The following is a 23,490-nucleotide window of genomic DNA, read 5'->3' as shown; positions in this document are numbered from 1 at the left end:
GGAATACTTCTGAAATATGTAGATTAAGGTGCAACCTTAAGGAAATATCTTACTCTAAGGAAACTAATCTGAAAGTTCATGAATTCACTTCATTGAAATATCACAGTAATGAGAAATTAATTTTGCAAAAATAATATTTAAGGTTACTTCAAAGCAACAAGTTAAGGTTATAAACATAATTAAATTATGCATGTGTATGTGAAAAAAAATAAAGCCAACAAAAGGAAAGAGACTAAATATTGTACTTTTGCATTTCTGGTAGGTAATTATGCCATGGTAATAGTAATATGGATGACCTTAGTATCAAGGTTTATATTTATTCACTATATTGATTACCTTTGGGATCATTAGAGAAAATGTTTACTCATTTAGAGAAGCTGTTTACCTTATCCTACTTATGAAATCAAGTAGAAAAACATGCCCCCAAAATATCTCTAACACTCCACGTGATATCTAGCCCAGGGTTTTGCAATCTGTTCTCTTATTTAATATTTCAGTAAATATCATCATGTTTTACCTAAAACAAGACAAATTCCTATTTCCACTGCAATTGATGATGGCCTCAAGGCACAGCTGAAATATCAGGCACACAAGAATGCTAAATCACAAAACTATATATTTAATAGCAATATTTCACAAGGAAAAAAGATGGAAGGAAGGAAGGAAGGAAGGAAGGAAGGAAGGAAGGAAGGAAGGAAGGAAGGAAGGAAGGGGGAAGAAGAGAGGGAGGGAGAAAGGAAGGGATGAAGGAAGGGAGGGAGAGAGGGAGGAACATAAGGAGAGAGGGACGGAGAAAGGAAGAGAGGAAGGAAGGAAGGAAGAAAGGAGGGAAGGAAGGATAGAGGGCTGTCAATGTAAGATGGTATTTTGGTTTTCTTTCAATAATTTTATTTCTTCAATTAGCATGAGGCAATTGGAAAAAAAATCACATCCTCAGAAACATTTACTTGATTCATCAATCCTTGCTAAATGCTACCCCATGTTCTTGCCTTTATTGGCATCCTTGAGTTGACCATATGCAATAGTTATCTCCATGTCATCTCTTTTTGTAATTTTCAGTCATGACCATTCTCCCTCACTCTCTTTTGCCTGATCTTCATTTAGCTCATGTTTAATAATAGTAAATTTCCCAGAGGGCTCTCTCCTATGCCCTGTTCTTTATATTTTCCTATATTATTTTACTTTGTGATCTCATCAATTTCCATAGGTTGAATTATCATCTATATATTGATGATTCTTACATGTATTGTCAAGTACTTATCTCTTTATTAAACTCTAGTCTCTTAACTCCAATTGCCTCTAAGGTATCAATGTGACAAGTATACATCTTAAATTTTCAAAAGTGAACTCATTATCCTCCCTCCCTTCCAAACATCCCTAATGATGTCAGTGATACCAAATTTGCTCTTGATTCTCTAGGATTATAATACAGGTTTCTTCCCTCATTACTTTCTATCACTCTTCCATATCAACCCATATTATTCAAATATATTCCCCTTTTCTCCTCTGTTACACCCACAGCCTTGATGCAGGTATACATCTGCTCCTTTCTGGATTATTCTAATAGCTTACTGATTAACCTGCCTGCCACAAAGTTCCCCACAATCCAGTCTATCCTTCATTCAGCTATCAAAGTGCTCTTTCTGAAACTCAGATAAAACCATGTCACTGCTTTTCTCCAATAAATTTGTCACTCCCTGTCTCTTATAGCACCAAATACAAGCCCATATTTGGTGCTCAAAGTCCATTATAACTTCTCTTCCTAGACACACATGAACAATTAACTAGTCTTTTTTACACTATTACCCCCCCTTGTACTCCCCCTCCTAATTCCAGCCTTTTTGGCTTCCCTAGATTTGTTTAACTCTTGGCTAAACCTTCTTATAAGAATATTTTCTTGATCCTTCATAATACTATTATAATACTATTATCTTCCTTCTATTTATTCCCTATATCTTCTTTTGGTACACAGTTATCTGCATGTTTTCTATGCATTAGACTTTGAACTCTTTAGGACAAGAATCGCCTATATTTATAACTATAGAGTTTAATATATTGCTTGACATAGCAATAAATGCTTGTTGACTAACAAAATGATGCATTTATTCTGATTATAGGAAAAATTAGCCATGTTTTGATCTAGAATTTACAACTCTATCTAAGAATAAATTTGAATAAAATTCAAATTGATGCTTTATCAGATTTCTCAAAGATAGATTCCTTTGCCACTGTTACATAAAATTCCACTTAAGCATCATGGAAAAGACAAAGTCTCTTGTTTTATTTCCTAGAACAAAATGTTCCTGATTTGTTTTAGCAGGTCATGATCAGGAGGTTAGTTTTCCATTCTCTTGTCTGCTTCACATTGTGACCAATGGTACATACTGAGGAGATGCATACACAATATCCTAATATAGTATGTGCCAGAGGGAAGTTAATGGATTCATTTAGAGATCAAACCCATGAACGTGGCTTGTTTATTAGCATAATTATATTCTGAAATTTAAAGGACTAGCAATTTCATCTCTGTGGGCACTCTTCACTGACACCGTTTGCAATTTCTCTGTGCTGTGATTTTAGTGGTTTTAGTGAAATGAAGGCTCAATAGATTTAGCAATATATGGTTGCAACAGAAAAGCTGATTCAAATTTAGATTAATTGCAGCAGCATGTTTTTGATGATTTGCAAAGTTATAATCACAGCATTTTCTGTTCTGCAGATAAATACAGCATTCAGTTCTAGCTGCTGTATATAAGGAACAACCTTGATTACCTGGATGATATTGAGTAGAGGCCATTCAAAGTGGAAAAAATGTCTTGATATTATAGTATGATGATCAACTGAGGGAAGTTAAGATTTTCAGGCCAAAGATATTTTGAATAATATGCTAGCAATAGTTATCTTCATATACCTGAAAACCCAAAAAGTAGATTAGATTTGTTCAGCTTGGCTCCAGTAGAGATGACTATGAAGAAAATTTTAAAACTGAAAAAGGTAGTCTTTGCTTATACTGATATAGAGTTTGCCATAGGTCCCACAATGAAAGCCTTCTTAGTAGATATAAAGAGAGATTATTCTTTACTGGAGAAATAAAGTAGAATCGAACTATATTTTATATTTTAATGAGAAATTGAAGAAAATAGATCAGGGATTATTTTTTTCCTAGAATGCTCCAAAAATTCACATACACACACACACACACACACACACACACACATATATATATAAACATATAAAATATAACACAAACATATATGTATACTTATTATCCACCCATATGTAATTATGTGTATGTATACATATACATACATATACATATGTATGTATATAAATATATATACACACATAAATATACAGTTGTACATCTATGTAGGGGTACATTCATGGAAAAATAGCTTACTTCTGGACAAAAATAGTGATAAGCAATGATAAGCAATTTTAGATTATATGAAATGCTTTTCTATATTCAATAGAACTCTAGCATCAAAGGATGAAGACAACCACTTTTTCTCAACCACACAAGGCAATGGAAGGTCAATTAAAGCTAAAGTTTATATTTCAATTATACATAAAATAATATCTTAACTTTTACATGGTAAAATATTAAATAGATTACTCAGGAACCCCAAAATATTTAGTTCTGGAGATCCTAAAGGATAGAGTAGGCGTCTTTCTTTTCTGTAAGGCTTAGCCCTTAATTTGCTTAAAAGTATCAGGATAGCTTGAAGACTATATATGTTTCAATATTTTATAATTCTTTATATTTATTTTTTCACAAAATAGAAATATCCTTCCCTTTCTTTCCTAGAACAGAATTACATGTTTTTACACTATTAGATATTATTTTTTTCCATCAAAGACATGGTTGTCATAAAATTCCCATAAAATATGATATTTATATTTATATATACACACATATGTATATACTTAAAATTTCTAGCAAATTAAATCCATCAATAAGTCAAATTGGGCAAAAATGGAAATTTTTAAATCTTAAATATATATTAAACTGTTCTTACCATCAATTAATTAGATGTATTGTCCATAGCAGGCATATTTTTTTTCCTGCTTTGAGGGAAAATGCCCATGATTACACACAATAAGTTAGGAAACTCAAATTATTTTATCTTTTTTCTTCGAGTCTCCAAGTTAAAAGATAGCACTTTTTGATATATATTGCAATATTTTCACATGAGAAGAGACAGGAAAATAAAAACAAAAAACAAAAACAAAATAAAGGATTAAAGATTTTACTTTGCGTGCAGCATCTCGAAAGATTATACTTTAACAACATTTAAGAGAATGTAATCTCTGCCAATAGTAGAAAAATGAAGTAGGTGTATTGCTAGAATTTAAAATAACTTGATATGATTGATAAATTTGTCAATGTATATCTATCTATCTATCTATCTATCTATCTATCTATCTATCTATCTATCTATCTATCTATATGTATATGAATGGAATGTTTTTCCCCAAAAACAATTGGCTTATTTCAAATGAAATGTGTGGAAACAGGAGTTAGATATACATATAATTATACTCATTTATGTCTTAGCTTCTCATCAACTGTATGGTATTAGAATATGTGTATTAACTCAGCCAAAAATTCCACCATATCAACAACCGTTTTATCCAACAATTGTACTATTCATGTGTGAGTAGTAGGGATTGTGGTGATTATATCTATTGGTATGTGTTGGGTGCAACTGGAAACAGTGTCAAAGAGTCAAAAAAATTCAAGTTCAAAGCTTGATGATTATTTACTTGTGGATTTTTAAGTAATGTACTTAGTCTAAGTATTATTCTCATCTCCCCTCCTCTCCCTTCCTTTACCTTTCCCTAACTTCTCTTTCCTTCTCTCCTCTCCTGCTTTTTTTTCTTCTTCTCTCTTCTTCTCTCTATATGATGGTCATAATAACACACGTTTTACTTACCTTGAGAGTAAGCATGGTATAGTGAAGAGAGTTGACCTTGCAATCAAAAAGACATATGTTCATATTTCTCCTCTTCTGTTTTCTGGTTGAATAACATTGATAAATTTTCTTCTGGAAACTCTGTAAGACTATTAGTTGCAGAGAAATTACTCATTTTCATTCACAGAGGGAGTTCTTAACTGGTAAGTCTCTGAACAAACTAACTCACAATTCTGGGGGCTTAAGCAAAACAATCCAAAACAAAAGCAATACAACCTATCTCACCAATTCAACAAGAGATAAAAAATATAAACTGCAAAGTATTATGGAATTGTAAACCATTGTCATCTTCATCATCAATATTATCACTATTCTATTTCCATAGTAACTTGCATGTTGTCTTCCCATTAGAATTCCTTAGGAGCAGAGGTTGTTTTCTATTAAAACTTTCATTGTACCTTTAGTGCTTAGCACGGTTCTTGGTGCAATGAATGTTTTTGTTGTTGTTGTTGTTGTTCATTAATTGATCACTATTATCTATACAATCTATTGAATACAGGGAAAATAAATGTGGTTACAGCTTTTTCTTGTTTTAACCTTTAAGAAGTTTAATGTTAACATGGTATTATTAAAACGAAGTAGGGATGATTTTTGCCAATAGGGATGAACAATAATAAAAGTCATTAATTATCCCTTCTTTAATTACAAAAGATAAAAACTTTGTTTAAAACATGCTTTCTGCCTTTATGAGAAATGTCCCAATTTGAAAAGGTAAATACGTGTCTACCTAGTGTTAAAATCAAATACATTTGTGAAATACAAACTTCATTTTTGGATTATCAGTGTTTTCTTTTAGCCTATTATAAAGACAAGAACCAAATGGCATTTTGGATAGAAGTAAGAAGAAAGGATAAATAATGAACTTTATAATTTATTCCAATTATTCTAGTGGCTAGGGAAAGAAAAAAAAAAAACAGCTGTGTTACATTTCACTGAATTGAAAGAGGAATAAATGTTAGTGTGGTCTTGCCTACAAACCCTATTCCTGGAAAGCTGAGGCTCAGGTACAGCTTGACCTCAAGAACTCTGAGCTTATGTAAAGGTAATTGGAAGTTTAAATAAATTCTGCCACTAATATACTGAAGCCTCGGATGTGTGTATGCAGGAAGGGGCATCAGGCACTTTAGGAAGGGAAATTGATCTAAGTCAGAAATGGAATAATTCAAAGGGTGCTTTGTTTTTGACCATTGAACATACAACCTAGGTGAAAGAGGAACACAATCTCAAAAACAAGGAGAGAAAGAAATTGTAATTGATCCAGGTCTAGAACAGATAACTCTTGGCTTCTCCCGAAATATGTGAAGAATTAAAATAGCATAGTGCTAACTTCACATTGAAACAAGAATATAATAGTTTTTTTTTTTTCTGTGCTAAAATTGACTAATTCCATATTTAAAAGTTCTCCAAAAAGGACACTTACCAAATTTCTTCCTCCCCTAAACAACTTTGATTCAATATTGATTAGACAAGATAGCATATTAATTGTGATGCTCATTCTATATTCACTTTATCTGTGCTTTCATCAATGTAGACATTCCTCCAATTTTATAGATTACACAGCCTCCATAGCCTCATATACTGTGGCATTCTTCTTTACTTTTTCCCCCAAGATCTTCCACAAGTAAGTTCACCCAATTACTAGGGAACTCCACCTAGATCTATTGGTACTGTGTATATTAAGGAATTTTCCAGGCTGTGCATTAGCACATTTTGGCAACAAGATGGCCAATCTTATTTTGCATTCAGAAGAAAATTTTCCTTACATGAGATTTGTACATCAAAAAGATTCATAAATTCTAAATATCTATGTAGAGTTTAAATATTGTTATACTTGTCTATAATATAATTCTTTTTAAATTTTTTTATTAATTTTATAATTATAACACTTTTGACAGTACATATGCATAGGTAATTTTTTACAACATTATCCCTTGTACCCTTCTGTTCTAAATATTCCCCTCCTTCCCTCCACGCCCTCCCCTAGATGGCAGGCATTCCCATACATATTAAATATGTTATAGTATATCCTAGGTACAATATATATGTGCAGAACCGAATTTTGTTGTTGTTGTTGCAAAGGAAGAATTGGATTCAGAAGGTACAAATAACATGGAGAGAAAAATGAAAAATGCTAACAGTTTACACTCATTTTCCAGTGTTTCTTCTCTGGGTGTAGATTCTGTCCATCATTGATCAGTTGGCATTGGATTAGCTCTTCTCTACATTAAAGATATCCACTTCCATCATAATACATCCTCATACAGTATCATTGTTGAAGTGTATAAGGATCTCCTGGTTCTGCTCATTTCACTCAGCATCAGTTGATGTAAGTCTCTCCAAGCTTCTCTGTATTCATCCTGTTGGTCATTTCGTAAAGAACAATAAAATTCCATAACATACATATACCATAATTTACCCAACCATTCTCCAATTGATGGGTATACATTCATTTTCCAGTTTCTAGCCACTACAAAAAGGGCTGCCACAAACATTTTGGAACATACAGGTCCCTTTCCCTTCTTTAGTATTTCCTTGGGATATAAGCCCAGTAGTAGCACTGCTGGATCAAAGGGTATGCACAATTTGATAACATTTTGGGCATAATTCCAGATTGTTCTCCAGAATGGTTGGATTCTTTCACAACTCCACCAACAATGCATCAGTGTCCCAGTTTTCCCACATCCCCTCCAACATTCATCATTATTTGTTCCTGTCATCTTAGCCAATCTGACAGGTGTGTAGTGGTATCTCAGAGTTGTCTTAATTTGCATTTCTCTGATCAATAGTGATTTGGAACACTCTTTCATATGAGTGGAAATAGTTTTAATTTCATCATCTGAAAATTGTCTGCTCATATCTTTTGACCATTTATCAATTGGAGAATGGCTTGATTTCTTATAAATTAAAGTCAATTCTCTGTATATTTTGGAGATGAGGCATTTATCAGAACCTTTAAATGTAAAAATATTTTCCCAATTTGTTACTTCCCTTCTAATCTTGTTTGCATTAGTTTTGTTTGTACAAAATCTTTCTAATTTGATGTAATCAAAATTTTCCATTTTGTGATCAATAATTATCTCTAGTTCTCCTTTGGTCACAAATTCCTCCTCCACAAATCTGAGAGGTCAACTATCCTATGTTCCTCTAATTTATTTATGATCTTGTTCTTTATGCCTAAATCTTGGACCCATTTTGATCTTATCTTAGTATGTGGCGTTAAATGTGGGTCCATGCCTAGTTTCTGCCAATACCAAATGGTTTTGGTGACTGCTGCTTTATAATATAGTTCTAGATCAGGTACAGCTAGGCCACCTTCATTTGATTTTTTTTTTCATTAATTCCCTTGAAGTTCTCGACCTTAATAATATAATTCAATGTAAGAAAATTGTACTAAATATCTGAATCTATGATATACAACTATACTCCTCCTGAGATAAATTACTTCACCATAGTAGATGCTGCTTTCCTTATCTATAAAAGATGAGGCTGGATTAGATTGTCATTGAGTCCACTATAATTCTTGTGCTTATATGTTCTAATATGTACCAGGGTCTGTGGTCCGTGCTGCATAAAATAAGTACCTACATTTCATAAAGTCTAGTTTAGTCTAATGCAGAGGGAAAGGTAGAATGATCATTTGAAAGAATGAGGGACATGTAGATTGGAGAAGAGAAAATTTAGGCAATACATCTTTTCTATAAAGAATTTGAATAGCTATAATATGGAAGAAGCATTAGTTATGTCCTTTGTGGCTTTAAATGATAGTCAGAAACAATGTATTGAAACTCTAAAGAGGAAAATATGGGATTGTCTTAAGGATAGGATCTTAAAGCTTAGATACTGTGATGGGTTTCCTTAAAAAAGCTATGTTGTTTTTTTTTTTTTTTAATCTCTTTTGTTATGTTACAGCAGCAACTGGATGACCACTTGCCAGGTATTTAGAATGGAATTTTTTTTTAATTTAATTGGGCTATAAAGTCAAGGTCCTTTAATCCAAGTTATGCAATTGTATAAGTATTTTTGGATAATTGAAACATAAAAATGCATAAATGCCAAAGGTAAATAAAAAAACGTATTACATGAGAACTGAAGCAGAAGGAAGAAAAAAAAACTATTAAATACATATCTGTGTATCAATTATTGTGCAAAGCACATTATAATGCCATTCAATTTTATCCTAATAGCTACTCTGGAAGTTAGAGACTGTTTTTCTCCTAATTTCACCACTGAGGAAACTGAAGTAGACAGAAGTGATTTGCCTACTATCATGTTCTATACATGTAATTATATGTAATATTTAAGCACATCAAAGTTTACACTGAAGAAATGACATCAAAATAATAGTATTTGGTAGGTAGATTTATAACTGTGCTCTTAATTATCTCAATTAGCAATTTATCACAATGGAATTTTGGATATTTGGTTTTAGTCTTTTTTCTCAAGTAAAACATAATTTCCAAAAAATAATCGAAATGAAGTAAGTGTATTAAGAAAGATTTGAAATTGAATATTCCTGACTTCTATATCCTTATAGAGGATAAGAAGCATATCCTCTATGCTTCTTAAAGGTGAATGTTAATAGAAGAAAGAGAAAAGTTCCTTGGTAGGTGTAAGTTTAAATTGTATTAGAAATTCTGGACAGGAATTCAGTGGGTGAAATATAGGGAAAAAAGCAAGATATCAATAGCACCAGTCAAGATATATGTTAAGAAATTGATCTTTGTAACTTTTTTTTTTCTAAAAGACAAAAAAAAATTCTTTAAATTATAAATACTCTCTCTGTTATTTTTAATAACTAAAAATGAATTAAAAAATTTAAATTGCCAGATGGATTTGATTACCATACATGTTTGTGTTGGATGACTAAAATAAAATATACCTCATTCCCAGTATAACATCTAAGTATTTGGGGGGGATTTTTTTGTTTCATTTTTATTTATTTTTTAAATGTGAATAGTTAAAATTAAGTAAAAGTAGTTTGGAAGTTCATATATTCTTCAATTATTCATATCCATTAATGGTATATTCCTGTGCCAGAAAACAACACTTATATTAAAGAGCAAATCTATTTAACTGTGATTCATTTTTTTGGGACAGAGAAAGGGTTTAAAATTAAGACAATATTTGTTAGTCTTTAAAATATAAAAAGCAAAAGCAATCTAAAGTTTGAATAAAACAAATCTAGATAAATTTTAAATAGCTAAAATACTCTTAATATTTTCTTTAAAACTTTCATATAAGGACATATATTTTCTGTATTTATATCTATTTATCTATCTATCCTTTCTACATATTATGCAAATGGTTCATATTTGCCCTACATATTATATTTTACAAAGTACTTTCTATACAACCTTCTTGTTAGTTGTATTTCCTCCCCTTTCACAGATGAGAAAACAAACACCACAAAACCACACAATCCTCAGGCTCCAAAAAATTAAATGCCTTCTTAATTTTCATACTTCCTTATTCAGTTCAGAAATCCAGTTCAAGCATTTGAATTTCTAAATCCAATTAACATTCTCCTTTATTTTCCTCTTCTTCACCATCTAGCTTTTGCTAATACTTGAATATAAAAAGTAATATGCGAATTGTGGATTAGAAAACTAACAAATTTAATGGAAATTTATAAGATTCAGTGCTTTATAAAAAGTAGCTTTCAAATATTTATTAGACATATTAGAGAATTATATTGTCATTTTAACTTCCATTTATTTTTCCTAGCTTTACTAATTGTTAGAGGTTGCTAAGGTCACATACATCCTGTCACAGGAACTGTATGAGTTTTAAGCTAAGGCAACACTTTGCTGTGACTTTATAAAGACAATTCTAAGTAACTAATCAGACACAATGGCATATACATTATTCTGGATTCAACTCATTCATACTTGAATGGACAAGTCAATTTGGGAGCCTAGAGACATTTGACATTCAATGATTTCTGAAAGCCTCGTTAGTCATTAAAGAGTTTATTCTTGCTAAATTTAATCTACCAAGGGCAATGCCCTTTGGACTGTCACAAGATTTTAAACTCTACTTCATCTACTCGAATGAGCTTTTTATGTTAATGAATAAATATTTTCATCTTTTCCCGAGCTTTCTATGGAGAAGTCACTCAAAAAAAGTTTTCTTATTCCTTGAGGATTTAGAAGCATGAAACAACCAAGCAATCCCTGACCCCCCCATCCCATGTTTCTTTTCAGAATTAGCTCATAGGCTGTCCAGATGGCAATGAGGTGTGTGTGTGTGTGTGTGTGTGTGTGTGTGTGTGTGTGTAATTCCTCAGATAATTTCTGTAGCTCTATGTAATGTTTATATTTTTCAGAAAGATTACTGTCTCACCATATTTGTTAATTATGAGTGCAATTTATTTCTGAATATAATTTAACAGTTTAGTTGGACTGTGATATTTTATCATAACAAAGCTTGTCCAAAAATATTTTTATTCTATTTGGAATAATTGAGATTCCCCTTCCCCACATAATGGGAGGCAATTTCAATCATGGTTTTGTTTTCTACTAGTATTTATTCACTTATTTTGGTTTATTTCACAGATTGAAATAAATATAAACACAGAGAATATTTGTTCCATTAGTAAACTTGTCAGGTAAAGAGAGGAAAACCTCTATCATGTTGGCTGTCCTTCTTATGATGAATTTTGGAAACACATGACTGAAAAAAATGTGTCTGTTTTCTTTAATGGTAGGAGCTACTTTAAGTCTGATCCTGAATAGGTACCTGCTTCAAAAAAAATATCCTAGTTGTAATATTTTATTAGAAGTAATACTAACTTTCACTAAAACCTTATGAACTTGTCAATTGCTTAGTTTCCTTGTCTCTAAATGGAGACAAAAACTGTACTCAGATTTTTGAGTAATAAGAAACTCTTAAGTCAGTGACCCTAGAAAATCCCTTTCTGTTATTGATCAAAATTGTTATACATAGAGTAGGGCAGATGTTCAGGGTTACTTTTCCATACCTATAGAAAATTACTTCCTGTCACTCACTTTCTATTTTGTCAAAATAGTCTAATTGCTCTTCCTTGAATGTAAGTTTCCATACTCTAGACCCATCCCCTGCTTCTATCACTTTACTCTCTCAAATTTTTACTTAGAATTCCAAGGATCTTCCAAGCTCACTGCATGTGCCACTAATCTCATGTAAAAAAACATTTCCTGATGTCCTTAATTATCAGTGACAGCTCATATTATATGTATGTATATATATATATATATATATATATATATATATATGTGTGTGTGTGTGTATGTATATATATATATGTATATATATATATATATATATATATATATATATATATATATAATATTTTTTGTTTAAACATTTAATAATCACCTTCCTTCCTTGTTTTCTTCTAGAATGTAAATTCAGGATGGACAGACACACAATCCTCTCTCTGTGTGTCTGTGTCTTTGTGTCTGTGTCTCATTGTCTCTGTCTCTCCCTCCCCCCCCCATGTGTGTGTGTGTGTGTGTGTGTGTGTGTGTGTGTGTGTGTGTATATGTTGATTTGTGTTCCAAGTTCTTAATCCAGGTCTTTGGAAATGGGGTCTTAAATAATAATAATTATAATCTAGGATCTTTGTTATAGTAAAAAAAAAAAAAAAAAAAAGGAACTAAAAGTATTTGGAGCAATATCCTTGTTCAGATCAAGAAAGTGAGGTTGAGGGAAGGGAAGCAATGTTGTCAGGATTTAAAAAGTGACAAAGAGATTTTGAGCCTCCAGATCCATAACTCCTTCTATTAGGCCACTGACTTGAATCTTATAACTTACTTCTAACTTCAAGTAGTTAAATAAATTTAAGCATTCACAAAGTCTCTTTTTTTAAGTGTAATTTATTGATCTTTTTATTGAAAATTTCAAGAAAAGTCCATCTGTGAAGATTAAACAACTTCATTGGAAAATGTTTTCCAAAATTTATTACCATCTTGAAAATGTCATACAGACATTCATTCCTAAATTACAGTGGATAGAACACCAGCCCTGAAGTTAGGAGGACCTGAGTTTAAATCCTGTCAGACACTTAACACTTCCTAGTTTTGTGAACCTGGGAAAGTCACTTATCTCCAGTTGCCTCAGAAAAAAAGGAAACAAAGGAATTAGCTATATATCTATCAAACTAGCCAACATTAGATAATCAAGTGTTGCTGGGATTGCATGGGTAATATCCTTTCTTGAATGTAGTGATGCCGTCTTTACAAAGGACAAAAAAGACTGTATATAGAATTATTATTAGAAATGAGCAATTTGTTCAAGACACTGAGGGATAATCCCTATGTTTTTTCAAATGCTTTTATGAAATATTTACTACCCATCTATACTACAAGTGCATTTCATTTTAATATCTCTTCTCCCAAAACTCATAGAACACTTTATACTTATACTTTGAGAACAGTCTTTCTGGCTTAGAGAGAAATCCAAGTAGTCAGTTCTCAATTGTACATCAAATGGATTAAAGAAATCCACATAATTCCCCAACCTCAGTTTAGCCATCACCTCCAATGATATAGCCAAATTATGCATAACTATTAACAAACATCATTAAGCTCCTCTGTAAATGGTTGTTCCCCAAGTATTATTTCGCTGAAGTGAAAGGAATATAGTCCTGCCCTTGAGAAACTTAGCAAGAAATGCAGGAATGATGTGGATTGACAACATCATATATATTGGAGTTCGAACAGACAATAAATGCATAAGAAATTATTATTATGGAAAACAAAGAGGTAAAACTGAGGGAGAAAACTTGAAAGCCAAAAAGATCTTGTTAGGTAAGACTATTAAACATTAGGAAAAGCACAATCCAAAGATGAAATGTTTATCAAGATCAGTTACATGTCTACATATTACAAGATTGCTTCTCTTCTTGGAAAATCTGGAATGAAATGGCTGTCAAAATTGGTTATTACAAAATCCAGACCTATCATTCAATTGTTCCAATCTCTCATTGTTATAGTTAATTGTGTATTAGCACTATGATGTCAGCATAGATTGGGAGGCCTTTGAACTTAAGTTTAACACATAAGATTATGCTACTAATGAGTGAAAATTTCTAAGAGACAGAGTTTATGTGTAAATTATTATGGATTTTTTAAAGTATGGCTTGCAATTAATGAACAAAATGGACTCATTTCAGAAATCGAAAGAGGAATCATGGCCATTTCTTGCTACTTATATACTTTTTTCAGTATTCCTGACTGATGACAATCAATTCTGTTTAGCAATTAATGATAATGAATATTATTAATGAGGAGTGGACCTATTCTAATAAGCAATTTCAAGATGTGACTTTGATTATATCATGTACTTCCAAACCATTCCCAGACTTAGCAAGTCTATACAAAGGATTCCTACCCAATGTGAGTTGAACACAATGTGACAGAATTCATCCTAGATTAAATTCTTTTTAAATTCTCTAGTTGAATAAGACAGAAACTTCCTCTAGATACAATGAACTAGGTGGAATAAAATTTAGGTAAAGAAAAAAAAATCCTTAAAAAGAAAATAATTCTGAATCTCTTCAATAATGTTATTTAAAAATTCTATCTTTCAACTACCCACCTTCAGTCACCATTTATTTTTTCTCATAATACTTAGTTAACTTCATAATTCCCAAAATCAGAAAATCCATAACATTTTGAATAACTCTTAATTAATTTGCACTTTACGTTTATACTTTTCATCTGTTGGTCTGCCTGATTTCAATTCCACAAGAAAAAAAAAATGCTTCTACAACAGATAACCTCTGGTATCTGTCAATTCTTCCTTTACTATCTATCTCCTTTTATGGTGTTTCTTTTGTAAGCTCTAACTCTATCATTAATTGAATCACCAATGACATGTAATAGGCACTTAATAAACATTTATTAGAATGAATTTTTTTCTTAGAATTTTTTAACCAGGGGTGAATAACTAAAATATTGAGGGTACATGAATTTCGTTGAATTAAAGTTACATATTTTCATTATCTTGTGACTAAAATGTATTTAAATTATTTGAAATGATTTAAATTATTTTAAAAATTTACTTGAGGCGGTTTCTATAGATTTCTCTAGACTGGCAAAGGAGTCGAAGACACACACAATGTTTAAGAACCCTGCTCTACATTCTAGCAAGAATGACAATATAATTAAAATCTCACTCCAGACATTAGAACTCATCAAAACAGCATATAAATATACAAGTTGAAGATCATAACATTCAGATTTTTAGGTCTCTCAAGCAATACATCAGACCTCCAGTAAAACTTTGAATTCTACTATATTTTAATTGCTTCAATTCCCATTTTTCTTCTTTTTTAACTTCGTCTTTCTGAGGCTCAGTTTCTCCACATAAAATAGAGACAACAATGCTCATACAGCTTGCCTCACTAATCTGTTGTGGAGAAAAAAATCTCTATGCACTTTGTTTTTTAAACTAAAGAATAATATATAAATGGGGAAAAGTATAATGTTTGATTTGTTTTTGGCTTCTTTGGATGATGTAGACTTTTCTTCTGCTCTCCTTTCAAAATTTCATATATGTACTTACTTTTATAAGTGAATAGACATTTAGACACAGATTCACTCAATAGATAATTAGATTTTATTTTTTTTAAATACAAGAATTATTCATAAGCAATTCAACTGTTTCAACAAAAATTCTAGATGCCTTTTGACATTTTGGTTTTATTTTAACCATAGAGTTATTGAGCTTCCCACAGATATGGTTATCTGCTTTCCTTGTGAGAAAGTGGTTTTTGTCAAATTTATATTTGGTCAAATGATCATGATACATATTTGACCAAAAGAAGTGATACATGTTTTTCATTTTCGATTGGTATGGAAAAGAATGAACAGAACAGATTCATTTTTGGAGGTAAATTTTAAATCACCAAAAAAAACTTATATACAACATGTTTCACAGTGATTATTTGGCAAATATTTCCATGGTTTTGGTTATATAGCTTCTAAAATTATTTGAACAATACCATTTCTTTAAAGAAACATTATAATTAAATTAGAATGTAAAATCACAAATTCCTTAATAACAATTGCTTCCAAAGGACAAATAAAAAAGTTCAGTAAATGGGAAGAAAATCCTATGAATGTTTTTTTTTTTCTTTTTTTTTTTTTAATATTGGTCTAATAACAATAACAAATAGAACAGCTAGCAGTTGCATGGTACTTTAATAGTTGTAAAGATCTTATAACCATCTTTTGGTTTAGATGACTTGGATCCATCTCCTCTCCTGAAAGATGATGCTGAGTCTCCCTACATAGTTGATTCTTGGTTGTAACCCCAGGTCCTTTGCCTTCTGGAATATGGTATTCCAGTTCTTTAACCCGTTATTGTAGAAGCTGCCAAAGCCTGAATCTTGACAGTTGCTCCTTAATATTTTAATTGTTTATGTATAGCAGCTTGTAATATTTTCCCCTTGAATTTGTAGTTCTTGAGTTTTCCAACAATATTCCTTGGCATTTTCCTTAGGTAATATGTTTTTAAAGATAATCAATTCTTTCAGTGACTATTTTCCCCTCTGTTTCTAGAATATCATGGCAATTTTCCTTGATGATCTCTTGAAGAAGATTATGCAGGTCCTTTTTTGGTCTTGGCCTTCAGGTAAACTAATAAGTTTATGGTGTCTCTTTGGTATCTATTTTCCAATTCAGTGATTCTAATGAGGAATTTCACATCGTATTCCATTTTTTCATTCTTTTTTCATTTGTTTGACTTATTTTTCATGTGTCATAGAGTCATTAGCTTCAATTTATACCATTCTAGTTTTTAATGTATGATTTTCTTCAGTTATCTTGTATGTATGTATATATATATATATATATATATACATATATATATATATATATATATATATATCTTTTCCCATTTTGTTAATGGTATTTTTGAAGATGTTTTTCTTCAGTGGATTTTTTTTTTTTTTGCATATGGCCAATTGTATTTTTTAAAGGAATTATTTTCCTTTTCCATACCTCTCATTTCCTTTCCCACTTTTTTTTCTTCTACCTTATTTTCCTTTTAAAGTACTTTATAAGCATTTCCAAGAGGCCTCTTTGAGTTTGAGACCAATTTGTATCCCACTTAGAGATTTTCTGTAATGGTCATTCTGTCCTCATCTGAGTTTGTTTGTGCTGTTCTCTGCCCAGTCACCACAATAACTTTCTATGGTCAAGGTTCTTTTCTACTTCTTGTTCATTTGCTTTTCTTTTCTTTGGTATTTCCTCTTTTTTATTTCTATGATTGAGTTCTGGGGTATAGGGGGCTCTGTCCAAACCTTCCAGTGCAGCTCTGAGCCTCCGCTAAAAACCACAGTGCCCCTTGTGGTTGCAGGAGGATCTTTTCCTGCTCTGTGTTTAGAAACAGCCTCATTTCCCAGAGTTTGCCTTCTGAGTGGGACTGGAAGATACCTGCTGCTGTGCTTTTCTGCTGAGCCAGGACTAAGGGTCCCTGCTGCTGATTTAAGCCCCTCTTACTTGCTTTCACAGAGACTGTCTGAAGTGGGCTGAACTCTCTTTTCACCCTAGTGACACTGACTTTTCTTGGAGTTTTTCCAATCTATGATGAATTGAAAAGTTATTTCATTCCATCAGAATCTCTTCAGAGGATCTCTCATGTAGTTTTCTTTTCTTTTCTTTTCTTTTTTTTTTTTTTTTCATAGCTTTTTATTTACAAGATATATGGGTAACTTTTCAGCATTGACCCTTGCACAACCTTCTGTTCCAACTTTTCCCCTCCTTCCCCCCACCCCTTCTCCCAGATGGCAGGTTGACCAATACATGTTAAATATGTTTTCACGTGGTTTTCAAAGGAAAAATGTGTAGGGAGCCACAGACGGTGTGGGAATTCTCGGTGAGGTATAAGACCCTTCAGCCCAGAAGGTACCTGCTGAAAATAGCTCTAGTTAGGCTCTCATCTCCCCTTGGGGTGTCTCACCCTTCCTGAGAAGTCAGGGTGGGGCATGACCACTTGTGTTCTACTTGAATCAGGGATACTTACCATAAAGAGGCATTTACATATCAATAACAGGGTGCTTATAGTTATCACTTGTGCTGTAGTGATGTAATGATATTACAGTTGGCACTTGTTCAGTGTGCTGTAGTTGTACTAATGTATTTAGGGGCTGAGAGGACTTGAAATAAAGGGACTCCATCTTTGACCATCTTCATGGGACTCTGCCTTCATCACTCCTCCACTAAGACTAAGGACTCAGGCTGTTCTCGGGATCCTCCAAAGAACTAGTCTGAATGGTACATTTTGACAACCCAGGGTGGGGACTCTAGAAAGTATAGTACCTTTTGGTACCCCAACTTAGGGACTCTAGAAAGTATACTACAAAAATGAATGTTGGAAACTATTTTACATGTATTTAGAGACATAAAATACTATTGGAAAAAACTTGTACTCATTAAAAACTATATGATCTCATAATAGTTTCACACCTTGTACTTTACAACTTGGTAAACATGTCCCATGGCACTAGACAATTAATTGGGTATTTACAAACAAACTAAGTTTTAAAACATGATATTATTTTAATACATTAAAAAGATGATTAATTTTTTTAAAATTCTCTAAAATTAACTTACATGTAAATTAGGAATGGAAATTTCTATAATGTATATTACATGATAAGAATACTATTTGTAATACAGCTACCAGCTATAAAATATTTCTTTATAATAACTTATGTTGTATGGGCTATTGATAGAAAACATTTAATATGTCATTAAATTGCTTTATTATATATTTTTAAATTATTATTCATGGACCTAGTATATATTCAACTGCAGTATTATATAAAGCAAGAAACACAATATAAAACATTTTAGAAGCTCTGAAAATGTGTGGGTTGTTTATATTCTAGGCAATTGTGCAAGGTTTTTGCTCCCAGAATGAGGATCATGATGCCCAGAGCCTGAGAAAATTATCAATATCTTATCTAAATTAAAATCTAAATTAAATCTGTTTTTCCTATGATCGAACTTATTTTCTTTTGTGAGACTTCAATTATTGTAGTCAATTTATTGTTGTTCCCAAGAATACAAGTGGGGGGAACCCTTAAAATCACAGAAAGAATCCCTCAGAACAAAGTAACAAGTCAGAATCAAATAAAGATGAGATCAGAGCTCTGAAATGCTAGTGAGAGGGGGAGGAGAATCTTCAGTGTATATGACAATAGCTTTAACTTTTCTAATGAGGTTTTTTTTTTTTTTTAGTTAGTTCAGAGGTTGGATAGTTACTTTTCTGGGTTTGAATGATCTGAAAAAGTAAATATTTCTCAGACTATCAAAATAGAATTAGCTGAAGTTTAACACATATCTAATTCCAATAAAATTTTAAAAAAATTAAGGAAACCTTATGGGAGGACTCATCCATATATATTTTGGGAGACTGAAATCAGGAAACTTGGACTGAGAAATTTAATATGTGGTTATATGAACAAGTTACATAATTTAATGTCAAATCTCATTAATGTTAGTTTTACCATTTTTAAAATTAATTTGATTAAAATGTTTTTTTCTGTCTGAATAATTATAAAACACAACAGGTATGGGGTAAGTGAATGAGTTTCTCTTAGTAGAATTGAAGAATATTTATAACTGATTTGATTGAATGATTCATATCCCTAGCAAAATGAAAATGCAACCCATAAAAATTATCTTAAGATTAAATTATTTTCTGAACATTGATGGAACAAGAAATTTTGAAATTATATAAATAATTAATTACCAAATTAATAATTAGATAGAACTATGTTTAATAAGAATTAGATTAATAATTAGCAAAACATCTGGATATTTGTAGTCACCTAGAAGATCTACCTGATCGATGCATTTTTTCAGCTTACAGATATTAAAAACTAAATTTTAAAATGATGTGAAACGTTTAATAATTCTTGAAATGTTCTCAAAACAAACAACAGTACAGATTGAAATTTTAAAAAATGTATGGACATAGAAGTAAATTTTCTAGGATATTCTACAAAATAATTTTATGTTTTCCCCACGTCTATAAATTAAAATTCTAGGAGCATCCACTATAAGTTCTATTCAATTAAAGAATATTCTGTTATTCAGAATCAGAATTATTATTGTATACTTATTTAGGATAAGTGCAAGTTTACTTCTACAAAGCTTCAAAAGAAATATAAAAAAAAATAAAAAGCACACAAAAGTATGTTACAACATACTTTCAAAGACAACTTTATTGTATGATTCGTGTGTGCAAAGATTTGAATCTATGTTCTTTGATTCCGAATTTAATACCATTTGAACTGCAGCAGAGATTGCAAAAATCTTGTGGGGAATAACAATGTGGGTTTTGCTATCCTGATTTATTTTTTTTAATTTAAACGTTTAAAATTAAGTTTTTAGAAAAGAATTTATTAGACAGTTTATGTAATGTGCCCAAACTGTCACTTTTCAGGGGGTCACAGATGTATACATGGTAATATCCTTAGACTCACTCCATAGGTTAGGACAAAATATGTTTGGGTCAGAAAAGTATGAGCAGGAAAGTTGAGTCTGAAGTCCTTGGATTCCAAATCCATTCTTCTTTCCCTAGAATTAAGAGACTTGCCTCATTTCTAACCACTATTACCTTCATGGTGAAAGGATTTATTTGCAAGCTTGCTTCTGGTAAATGCAAAATGATTGGCACACATGATTTAACTAATTTGTATGAGAAAAAAAATATATTGAGCCAGCTGTGGGATCCAGTATTGCATGATGGAGATTACAATTTATTAATCAATTTATAGACATAAATAAATTATTGTTCAAAAATAAACAAGGATTTAAACAACCCAGAATCAATAAGCATAATTAAAACAAGAGTATGCCACAGTCATTTATTTGATTGTCTTACAGCTGCCTAGTGGAATTAGCGAAGCATGGAGCCAAACAGCTAACACTACATTTAGTTTCATTTACTGAAATAATGAAAGTATGTTAATGACAAAGTACCAATGTGTATAATAGGAATTAATGTAGCATGAAATAAAATTATGTTTGAAAATCAAGGAGAGTACAGTAAAAGTTGAAAAGTCTTTAAATGAACATTGTAGAATACATATTTGAGAATGACTACTATACCCTTTTTATACAAGAGTATCTGCAAATTACATACCATGAGAAATGACAGCAACAAGCACAAGACAGATAAATACCACTGAATAAAGGTATTTTAAGTTCAAATATTCAAAAACAGTTTTCTTTAATCACAGATAATAGGAGTTTCAAAACATCTTATGCAAAGTGCTTCTTTTCTTTAATTTACATTGCTAAGTATTTTTAATCAGGACTCTTTTTTGAGTTTCTCATGATAAAATTTTCTTTACATTAAAACACATGCACATCTGTGTCAGGCAGTGTAGCCTAGAAGAATAAGCAATTATTTTAAAAAATCTACATGAAAATAACAATTTTTATATTTTATACTTCTATGGCCTTGGAAACAAATTGCATTAAACATGTTAGTTTAATTTTTCCTCATTTATAAAAGATAAGTTCAAGATCATTACTAATATACTTTTCAGCTTTAAGTGATATATATATATGTCATAAGTACATAAAAGTCATATAGATATCTCACATATACATTCACATACTTTTATGTATGTACATACACATGTGTATGTGTATACACATGTGTATTTGCATATACAAATGCATATAAAATACTTTTATATCTCTAATCATTTTCCATATATATTGATCATACCTAATGTTATTTTTAAAACTTTTATGTAGAGCTCACTTAATAAAATTCTAAAAGAATCATTTTTAAAAGTACTTATCAAAAGTGGAGGGGAGGTGAATAAAGACTATAAGCCTATGATTTAATCAATGTGGGGAAATTCCAGTGGAAAATTTCCTCCCCTGGTGGAAATAGGAAACTCATTTTAATTACCAGTCTTAGAAGATTCCCAGGGACACGGGAAGATGAAATGACTTACTCAGAGTCAAATAATTAGATATTAAAGTCAGGTTTGAACCCGAGTTTTACTGAGTCGGAAAGCAGTTTTTCTCTCCATAAAAAAGATTACCTTTCTTCCTATCAAACACTATGAAAAAAGATTACTTGTGTCAATACTGTAATTTTTTTATAATTTCTAAAAGTAAATTTTTATATTATTAATGGGCGTATTCACTAAATGTAGTCTCCCATTTTAGTATTATTTGATAAGAAGTCATCTGCATTCAGAGAAAAACTTATACAGTTATGTAATGAATAATTTTAACGTGGATGTACACAAACACATAACATTATGTATCAGCTGATACACTCTCACACAAACCTATTTTTATCTAATTGTAGCCAACTAGAGGGTATATGGAGGAGGGGAGAAAAAAACAAATTTACCTGATAACTTTTATATGTGTGTGTGTGTGTGTGTGTGTGTGTGTGTGTGTGTATGTGTGTGTGTGTGTATGGAATAACAATTTGTACACAATGTATTTGCAGTTTTATGTATAATCATATTTTTATTATATTGCTATTTAATATTATAGATATCATATTATTAGAAAAAAGCCTTTTTAAATTAGTTTTAATGCTTAAATTAAAAAAAAAAAAAAAACAAGAAGCCTGATCTTTGTTCTGGAAACAACAAATTATTAAAAATTATATTTTATATGTTGCACAGATTCTTTATGGAGAATTTATAAGAAGGCATGGATAAAAGTAAGATGACAAAGATTTTGTATGGATTCAAAAGACCAGGATTAAACTTTTGGTTCTGCCAGCCATTTATGACCTTGCAAGTAACTTGATAAAGTAATATTTCCAGAACTTTTTTCCCAGTTGTAAAATGAGAGGATAGCACTATCTGATATATAGATGCTAAGATAAGTGTTACCACTTATGACCATGAAGGGGTCATGACATGCACTTGTGGAAGAAATACTCAAATCAATGAAATCCTGCAGCCTTTGAAATGCCAAAAGATTTAATGGTGGAAAAAATATAGTAATGAATGTCTTTACATAAAATATTCAAAGCTTTTGCAAATAAAGTAAATGTATTGTCACTTTGAATTCAAAAGTTTTTTTCTACTAAATTTAGGAGAAAGATGAAACTTTTAGAATTATAAGTCTCACATTTTCAATACTGGACATAGATTCCCAAATTAAATTCTATTTTAAATACTGAATAAAATTATACTTTTTATGTAACATTTTCTGATGTTTTGGGAATATTTCTCAAGCTAATTTATCCCTCATCAAAAGATTGGTTTAAAACCCAGCTCTGAGACTTACATTTTTGACTTTGGCAAAGTCATTTGAACTCTCTATACAATTTTATAACAAGTAAAGATAGTTCCCAAAGTAAGATTAAGTAAACTACCAATAAATATATATATATATATATACCAATATGATCAAAATTCCTAATACTAAGTTGTAATTTTAATTAGGGACACTACAAAGTTTCCACTCATATCCATCAGTTTAGCAAATTAAAAAAAGAAAAAAAATGTTGTTTTAATATTGGAAAT

The 23,490-nt window shown here is 31.1% G+C and overlaps 1 long non-coding RNA gene across 1 annotated transcript in view; it reads right to left on the bottom strand.

Annotated features, from left to right (window-relative positions):
* LOC141545876 (uncharacterized) overlaps positions 1-23,490 on the bottom strand; it is a 52,128-nt gene that overhangs the window by 7,359 nt on the left and 21,279 nt on the right. Inside the window, exon 2 of the long non-coding RNA XR_012483164.1 lies at positions 4,938-5,065. This is a non-coding gene — a long non-coding RNA (uncharacterized LOC141545876). The remainder of the gene's footprint in view (positions 1-4,937; positions 5,066-23,490) is intronic.

The sequence above is a fragment of the Sminthopsis crassicaudata genome, chromosome 6 (genome assembly GCF_048593235.1).
Source record: "Sminthopsis crassicaudata isolate SCR6 chromosome 6, ASM4859323v1, whole genome shotgun sequence".
Classification (NCBI taxonomy): domain Eukaryota; kingdom Metazoa; phylum Chordata; class Mammalia; order Dasyuromorphia; family Dasyuridae; genus Sminthopsis; species Sminthopsis crassicaudata.
The sequence above is the reverse complement of the archived record's forward strand: the minus strand, read 5'-3'. Positions and strand labels throughout refer to the sequence as shown.